The 8,045-nt window shown below is 45.3% G+C and overlaps 1 pseudogene; it reads left to right on the top strand.

Annotated features, from left to right (window-relative positions):
• Positions 1-280: 280 nt before the first annotated feature.
• LOC147025813 (uncharacterized) lies at positions 281-2,084 on the top strand (annotated as a pseudogene).
• The last annotated feature ends 5,961 nt before the right edge of the window (positions 2,085-8,045 follow it).

Genomic DNA, 8,045 nt, shown 5'->3' with positions numbered 1-8,045 from the left:
AGCTCAGTGTAGGTAGATCATTCGAAATCGAGTTTATGTTTTTAAACTGTTTACAAATTTTGAGTTGTATGTCATATCCTTTTTGGTTTCTTTTTACGTTGAATATTTTTCAGATAATACCAAGTCTGTGATCATCAACATTTCCAGCAGCGGCAGTGGTGCCTGATGTCATTCGGAGCTGACGTCTACCCTATCTCACGAGACACCCTAGATGAAAGTTCATCGCGTTGACGAGTCTACATAATATTATAATGGACTAGTAATACATGAGTGTCAAGCTATGTCTTCCACCGAAATTATGAACAGGGGACTCTGTTGTCTTTGTCAATCGGACAAAACTGAACAAGCCTTGCAAACACCTAAGGAGGAGGGACTTGTATCACTTGAGAGAAATCTAAAAGACTTCAATGCTCTCAATGACAATAATCTTCCTTCTGGTATCAATGTCACAATTAGTCAGTTGAATGATGGCTCAGGTATTGCAGCAACTCTTAAATCGCATAAGGCTAGGTATCACAAAACGTGCAGGAGTTATTGTGGTAGTTCTCGAGTCAAACGGGAGAGAGAGAAGCTAGACACAGAAGCTGGCCCTCAGAAAAGTCCAAAAAAAAAAAACTCAGGTCATCTGGGGAATTTCAGCCTCGGGCCAATATCATGTGTTGTATAATCTGTGAGGGGGTGGGCCAGGCCAAGCTCCACAAGGTAGTAACTGATCTCGTAGATGCCAACCTAAAGAGTTGGGCAAAGACCAACAAGAACTTTAATTTACTTGGCAGACTGGTTGCCGTAGTGTCTGATGCCTATTATCACTATCAGTGTTATGTACATTTGCGAGACTCCGCTCATGCTGCCGAGCGACGCGATTTGGTGGGTCCCGCACCTCCGCTGTTCGATCCCATCATCTGCGCTCAAATTATAACCCTTATCGAACATTCGGACACCACCTTATTCAAGCTCTCAGAACTACGCGAGATGTATCAAAAGGTTATGAGTGAGCAAGGTCACCCATGCAGAGATAAAAAAAAAAAAACACTCAACTCGATTCAAGGATCACCTTCTCAACTTCCTACCTGAATGGGATGAGTTTTCCAAGGGGAATGAAGGCAGGAAGGATATTTACATATCTCACAAATTGAAGGTGACTGATGAGCTTGCCAAGACAGAAAGGTCACAAATTGGTCAAGAGGACACACTTATGTTTATGCAGGCTGCCGTGATGATGCACAAGTTTTGTCTACAGAGTCAAGAACCTTTCGATGGCTCCTTCCCCCCTAACTGCCTCACAGCTCCAGTAAAGGAGGAGATGAGGAGTTTCTTCAACACAGTGCTCTGGGGCCCATCGGCTCTTCATGGACGTGAGAAGATCGGTGGTGATCCAATCTGGATACAAGGGAGAAGATCGCATGCAACATTTCACAACTACTTATCTACAATACGAATAAGGGAACGGACCATGCAGTCAAGACGGCTGTAGTACGCTACAACAAGGAGCGAGAAACCCCCTTCTCCCTGTATAATGGCCTCAAGCTGCACGGACGCGGACGGGACAAAAAAACATATTGGGATTGACCACGAACAGGGCATCTCGGTATCATACAATCGCATCATGGAAGTTAAGCGAGGTGTGTTGTTGCAAGGACATCAGGGTTGCGCGTTCGGTGTGCTCTCACCATTCTCAGGATGGGGTGGTGGTACCCACCAACAGTCGTCTCAATGTCTTCACCACTCACGATGTGAATAATATAGATAGCAAGGCTCAGGGTAACTTCTCACTGGATGAGTTCCACGGATATGCCCTGAGCATGAGCAACCATCTCTCACACGAGAACACTGGAGTGAAGCGGGCTCCCATCAAACTTGACCCCTCCGACATGTCAACTCCAAAGCTATCAGACTCGTACGTGATCCAGACCCCAGTTGAACTCACTCAAACAGATGTCTTTGCACCCAGACTCGGCGACAGCGAAGTCAGACCACCCCATGATGTGCGAGGTGCCAAGGTCAAGGATGAGGCGTGGATGGCACACATCACCAGGGTGCTGAAGCAAGGCACGATTGCAGAGGGTGATGCCATCACCTGGTAGGGATACAACTCGTTGCTAGCAAGCGATGAGTCGGTGAAGCACCCTGCCGAGATCGGCATCTATCCGCTCTTCAATGAAGCGCGCGATGGAGCTGACGATGCAGGGCATTAAGTTCCTCAACCTGGGCCAGACCAGTGTTCTCGGTGCAGATCAGCCACTGTATGCTCTCATCAAACTCATCCAATGGCAATACCCCGACACTTTGGGAGAAGATAAGATGGTTGCTATGATGGGCGCACTACACATCAAAGACAAGATGCATCTTATGAGAGGCAACTTGCTGCGTGACTCAGGGGTGGGCCACCATCTTTTCTCAGGCCGAGGTCCTGACATCTGGACGCGCACAGTCTGCGCTCAATGAGCATCACATCAAGCGCACAAGGTACATCCATCAAGTCTCCCTCATGTCGCTTTACCTGCTCAAGCAGGCCGCCTACTCGGAGTATTGCGAGAATGTAATGGGTCCACCTGAGTCATTCAATATGTGGAATCAACGTTCCCAAACTCTACCCCTGTTCAAGTTCTGGTCAACCATAATCGACCTGGAGCTGCTGATGGCTCGATTTGTCCGGACACTGTGGGAGGGGGACTTTCCACTCTATGTGCAAGCATGTGATGAACTCTGCGGCTGGTTTCACGCCCTGGACCACACAAACTACGCACGTTGGCTGCCGGTACATGTACGTGACATGGTCGAGCTAGCCGAGAAACACCCTCAAGTACATGCTGAATTCATGAAGGGCAATTTTGTTGTGCAGAAATCAGCTAGAAAGATTAGCCTAATGGGCAAGGACCAATCTCATGAACAGTCCAACAAAACCCTTCAGACGCATGGCGGAGCTGTTGGACTCTATGAGAACCCCAAGGCCCTTGCACTGTTTATGCTGGCTGGACCTGACTGTGCACGGATAGTTAAGGAGTTTGAGGCCATCCTCGACCAACCATCGTGATCCACCGCTCATCATGAGGAAGGACACAGCTTGCAAGTGAAGTTTCGAAAGGATATACTATCGTTTAGCGAGGTGATTGAACAGCTGGGCAACCCTTTCCTTGCTACAAGTCAGGAGCTTGTAGCACTTGATACACAGAATGTCATGGAACAGGCCGTCGTTAATTCTCTATCTCAAATCCATGAATCTGGCCAAGCCCTTCATGAAACATACGTCATTGAAAGACTGGAAAAGGCTTCAGTACCAGTATCTGATACCATCAAGCGGAACAACATGCTAACCTTCGCCAACTGACCTGACCCCAAGAAAAAAAGGCAAGAAGGACAGTTGCATACAGAGGGAGAACATGACCTTAATCACACAACTTTTCCTCTCACTCCAGTCCCGTCCTGATGCCAACATGACAGATTTCTTTCGGTTCGAAAATCAGAGAGAGCCACCGAGCCTGGCGGATCGAGGGTCGCTGCGATCTGGGACGAAGTCCGACATTCTTCAATGCCTCAATGCACCCGATGGCCGGGCAGCTGCTGCCAAACAAGCCACGGTCATGGTGTTGGATATGGCAGCAGTGATCCACATGGTGCGCCCCACAACAGCAAAGACATTCAGCGAGTATGTGCCGCTCCACATTGTACCATTTCTGGAGGCCCAAATGAAGAGTGGTACCCAACGCATTGATGCTGTATGGGATAATTACCCTGAGGAAAATAACCTCAAAGCTCTCACGCAGCTACGACATGGGAAGGGCCCACTTACAAGAATCGGCGATGGCAGCACTCCAATCCCGAAGCATGAATGGAACAGTGGCTTCCTAAAAAATGAGGAGAACAAAAAGGAGCTATTCTCATTCATCAGCACACAGATCTCCAAGACTGACATGGGTGGAAAGCTCCTCCTGAGTACCCGCTTCGAGACCGTGCTCTCCAACAAGCAGTGTGACCTCACAACACTTCAGCTGTGCAACCATTCCGAGGCGGACACCAGGATCCCCTGCATCTGGCACATGCCGCAGAGCAGGGTTATACAACAGCCTATGTTCGCACGGTGGACAGCGATGTCGTGGTTTTGGCAATCAGGTTTTTCGAGACACTCGGCCTATCAGAGCTCTGGGTGGGCTTTGGTACAGGTAAAAAGTACCGTGACATTCCATTCCATACCATCAGCTCCTATCTCAGTCTATCAAAGTCCTTGGCACTACCCCTCTTCCACAGCCTAGCGGGGTGTGACATGACATCACATTTCTTGGATGTGGCAAGAAGACCACTTGGGCTGCCTGGATAAGCATACCGGACCTCACCGATACACTAGTGGCTCTCTCCTGCGACCCTGACCTCTTCACTCTCGAGTCCGTGCATATGCAACGGATTGAACGCTTCGTCATAATCATGTACAGCAAAGGGTGTGGTGCAGCTGGTGTCGACTCGGCCAGGCATCGCCTCTTCACCACTGGAAGTAGATCGCTGGAAAACATTCCACATACCCAAGCCGCGCTGTTCCAGCATGTGAAGCGAGCACTACTACAGGCGAGTTTCTACTGGAGTCAGGCCACCTCGGTCCAGCAGGAAATTCCTGACTTCAGTGAGTGGGGCTGGCACAAAGATGGTACCATTACATGGCAACCTCTATGGACCACACTCAGCGATGCTTCAGTGGCATGTGCCATTCTCTTGCACTGTGGCTGCCTCAAGGCATGCACAGGAAAGTGCAAATGCAACCGTGCCGGTGTCCGATGCACGGCCATCTGCAAATGGGAAGGCAGGTGCGTTAATAATGAGGGCGGTGATGAGCAGATGTTTTAATTGCTGGCCATGGTATCATACAGTGCAAGCCAGAATCTCTTGGTACAAGTAATCATTGGTAATCATTGGTATGCTAAAATGATCCTGTAATGTTGTGTTGTATTTAGACATTTAAAAGCACACAGCGGCACATAGCATTTTATCATGTTTGTCAGTACAGCAGATATCATCTCCAAATTATTTTAATAAAAGTTGTTCCTGAATAATCTTTGTTGGTTTTTTTTAGTAGTAGGGCCTAACTGCTGATCTTTGACCTTTGACCCCAAAATGTGGTGCCCATGTCCTCAAATCGTCAAAATAAGATTATAGATCAGAACCGGATTCTCAGAGACCACAAACCCTTAAAAAGTGGTATTATGTGTGATTCTAGCACTTTTGGTTGTTTACCTATATTATTGACCGATGGTTGACCTCCTGGTCGGATGACCCCTATCATGACCCTGACATGCAATATTGCCTCGAATCGTTAAAATAAGGTCAGATTCGGGTTACTCAACCTCGGAAACTGATAAAATGATGTGCTGTTTGTATATATTGATATAAAACAACTAAAATTACATATATTGACCCCAAAATGACCTTTAGGGTGACCTTGAGGAGTGACCTTGACCTCAAATCATTGGAATTAGATCAGAATCAGATCCCCAGATCCTGAAAACTCCTAAAAAGTGGTATTATTCATGATTCTTTGGTATTTGGTACATACGTTGTGGTGAAGTTTCATCAAAATCATATGTGTAGTTTCAGAGGAGTTGCAAGTATTTGTGGATGGACGGACGGATGAACCAACGACGTGCCATCCCATAAGCTCTACTTTCCTACTTTACAGGTGAGCTAAAAATCTGGACTCATCACAATCTTTTATCTTGTTTGTTTTTTAAACTTGTAAAACTAGGTTTGAATCCTCATCCAGAATAAAACAATTTTAATCCAAAAATGGTGACAAAAACATGGAACTAATAAAATAAATAATTTTCAAAGCAACTATATTTGAATGATGACACGAATCATGAACAAATGGACCAAAACCAGCCCAGGACATGTGGGCCTGTTAACAGCAGCGGATGGGTGAGGATATATGTGGTTTGCAAATGGGAAAGTATACCTGAAACCGAAGAAGAATATAACAACAGGAGCAGCTAATGGAGGGGGGGGATTTCGTTTTTTATCCTAGCTGACAGACGCCACATACCATGGTGGGACAGCAAGCTGGTATGAGGTCACACTGCCTGGCATGGATGAACAGCAGATCTTTGTGGGGATGCAGTTAGCTTGTGCTTCGGTCCTTCCAAGCACTCTGTGGAAAACAGGCTATCTTTCTTTCTCAGCCGACTTTGAATTTCACTGTCACTTCCACTGACACTTTTTGTAAATTCAACCAGCATAGGCTCACTTTCTTCATATTGGTGAGACTCATACCGCAGGCTGCCTTTTTGAATCCCTACCACAGGGTGGAGTTTCCCACTCCCATCGATTACGGCGTTTTATTGCACCACATGAAGATGATCTATGCCAATTCCACACCAGCAGAACCAAGCCAAAGCGGCTTGGCAGTTATGGATACCGGAGTTTGTGTTGGGGTAATTGTGATCATAACCAGAGAGTTGGTGTCAAAGCCACCCAATGCTCGCCTGTTTATACATTTATCGTTTTTAAAAGAATAGTCCAATGATTTTTTTATAAAGCATTGTAGTGAAGTCTGATCCAAATAATTTTAAAGCAATATATGTATTTGTATATTGTAATCAGTAAACTAGTACACATATTAAATGAATGGCAAGCATCTAGTATAAACAGGCGAGCATTGGGTGGCTTTGACACCATCTTAGGATGAAATTTTTAAAAAAAATCATTTGTTAATTTCAACTTCACTACACCAATAGCTTACCCCAAAGGAACCTCCATGCCAAATATCAGCATCCTAGTACACATATTAAATGAATGGCAAGCTTCTAAAAAATAACTTGCACCAAAAACTTTAACATTGATGTGCTACAAAAAAGTGAAGTTCAAAACAGGTCAAAAATTTAAAACATTTGAAATTATTTTTTAATTCAACTTCACTACATCAATAATATACCCCACAGGAACCTCCATGCCAAATATCAGCATCCGAGTACACATATTAAATGAATGGCAAGCTTCTAAATAACTTGCACCAAAAACTTTAACATTTTCACGCTGACGCTCACGCCAGGGGTATCGCTCTAGCTCTCTGTTCTTCGAACAGGCGAGCTAAAAAGGAAGGGTGATGGATGGTTAAACACCGGCTGAAGGGACACCTTGTGACTCTGGATAAATTGACTGATAGCATTATGTGCATGATTGCAAAGCCCACCCTGCTATTAGCTGTGAAGACCACGGTGGCGATTTTATAGCATTTTTACACAACCGCCCTCCCCCTTCCCTGTGCATGTAACCATCTTCTAAATGGAATATATCCGAAACCATCAGCCCCCTTCCCCTTTTTCCTCTCCATGCAAAGGTATCACAAAAAGGGCCACCATTGGAGCAGCAATGCTTCAAGGATGTGATTCTGAAGAAGAAATTCCACAAACATTCATAATAGCAGAGCAAACCACCCTGTGAGAACCGAAAAATATCATTAAAGCCCACCAACAGCTCGTTCCAAGTGAAATGATACCTCGCCATCGCCGTCCAAACCCACTGTGGCTATATTGGCATTGCTCTGCATTGGATCCAAGCTGGAAACAATGTTGGGTTGTTTATTTTAACACAAGTAAACCATCTTATAACTTCCGCACATTAAGGCTCAAGTCTTCAGAAGAGTCCCGACGGAATGTCCTCGAGCAAGATCGTTTGAGGGTTTACCACTCAGAGAGCCATTTTATTACATTGTATACAATGGCCAGAAATCTTGCGAACTGATGTCCAATATGAACGCCAGCCATTCAGGAAAACGCTGTCCGCTCAGGAAAAAATAACACTATCCCTTGATGTCCACATGCTGTGTCCATCCATGTTGTACCACTGTACCACCCACAGCCCATCACAATGAAAATCATAAACAATCATTATATCCACGACAATTATTTATTTATTAATTATCAATAATAGCACGGCCTACAGAGCAAGACGACGTGAATCAAATATTATATCAATTACATTAGTTAATTTTATATCTCGACGATAAAACGAGTGACATGGTCCGTTCGCCCAGATGAAAGAATAATTAGTTTAAATGTTTCATG

The sequence above is a fragment of the Eptatretus burgeri genome, chromosome 5, assembly GCF_056783735.1.
Source record: "Eptatretus burgeri isolate ZD-2024b chromosome 5, Ebu_testis_v1, whole genome shotgun sequence".
NCBI classification, from domain to species: Eukaryota; Metazoa; Chordata; class Myxini; order Myxiniformes; family Myxinidae; genus Eptatretus; species Eptatretus burgeri.
This window is presented reverse-complemented; position numbering and strand designations above follow the sequence as displayed.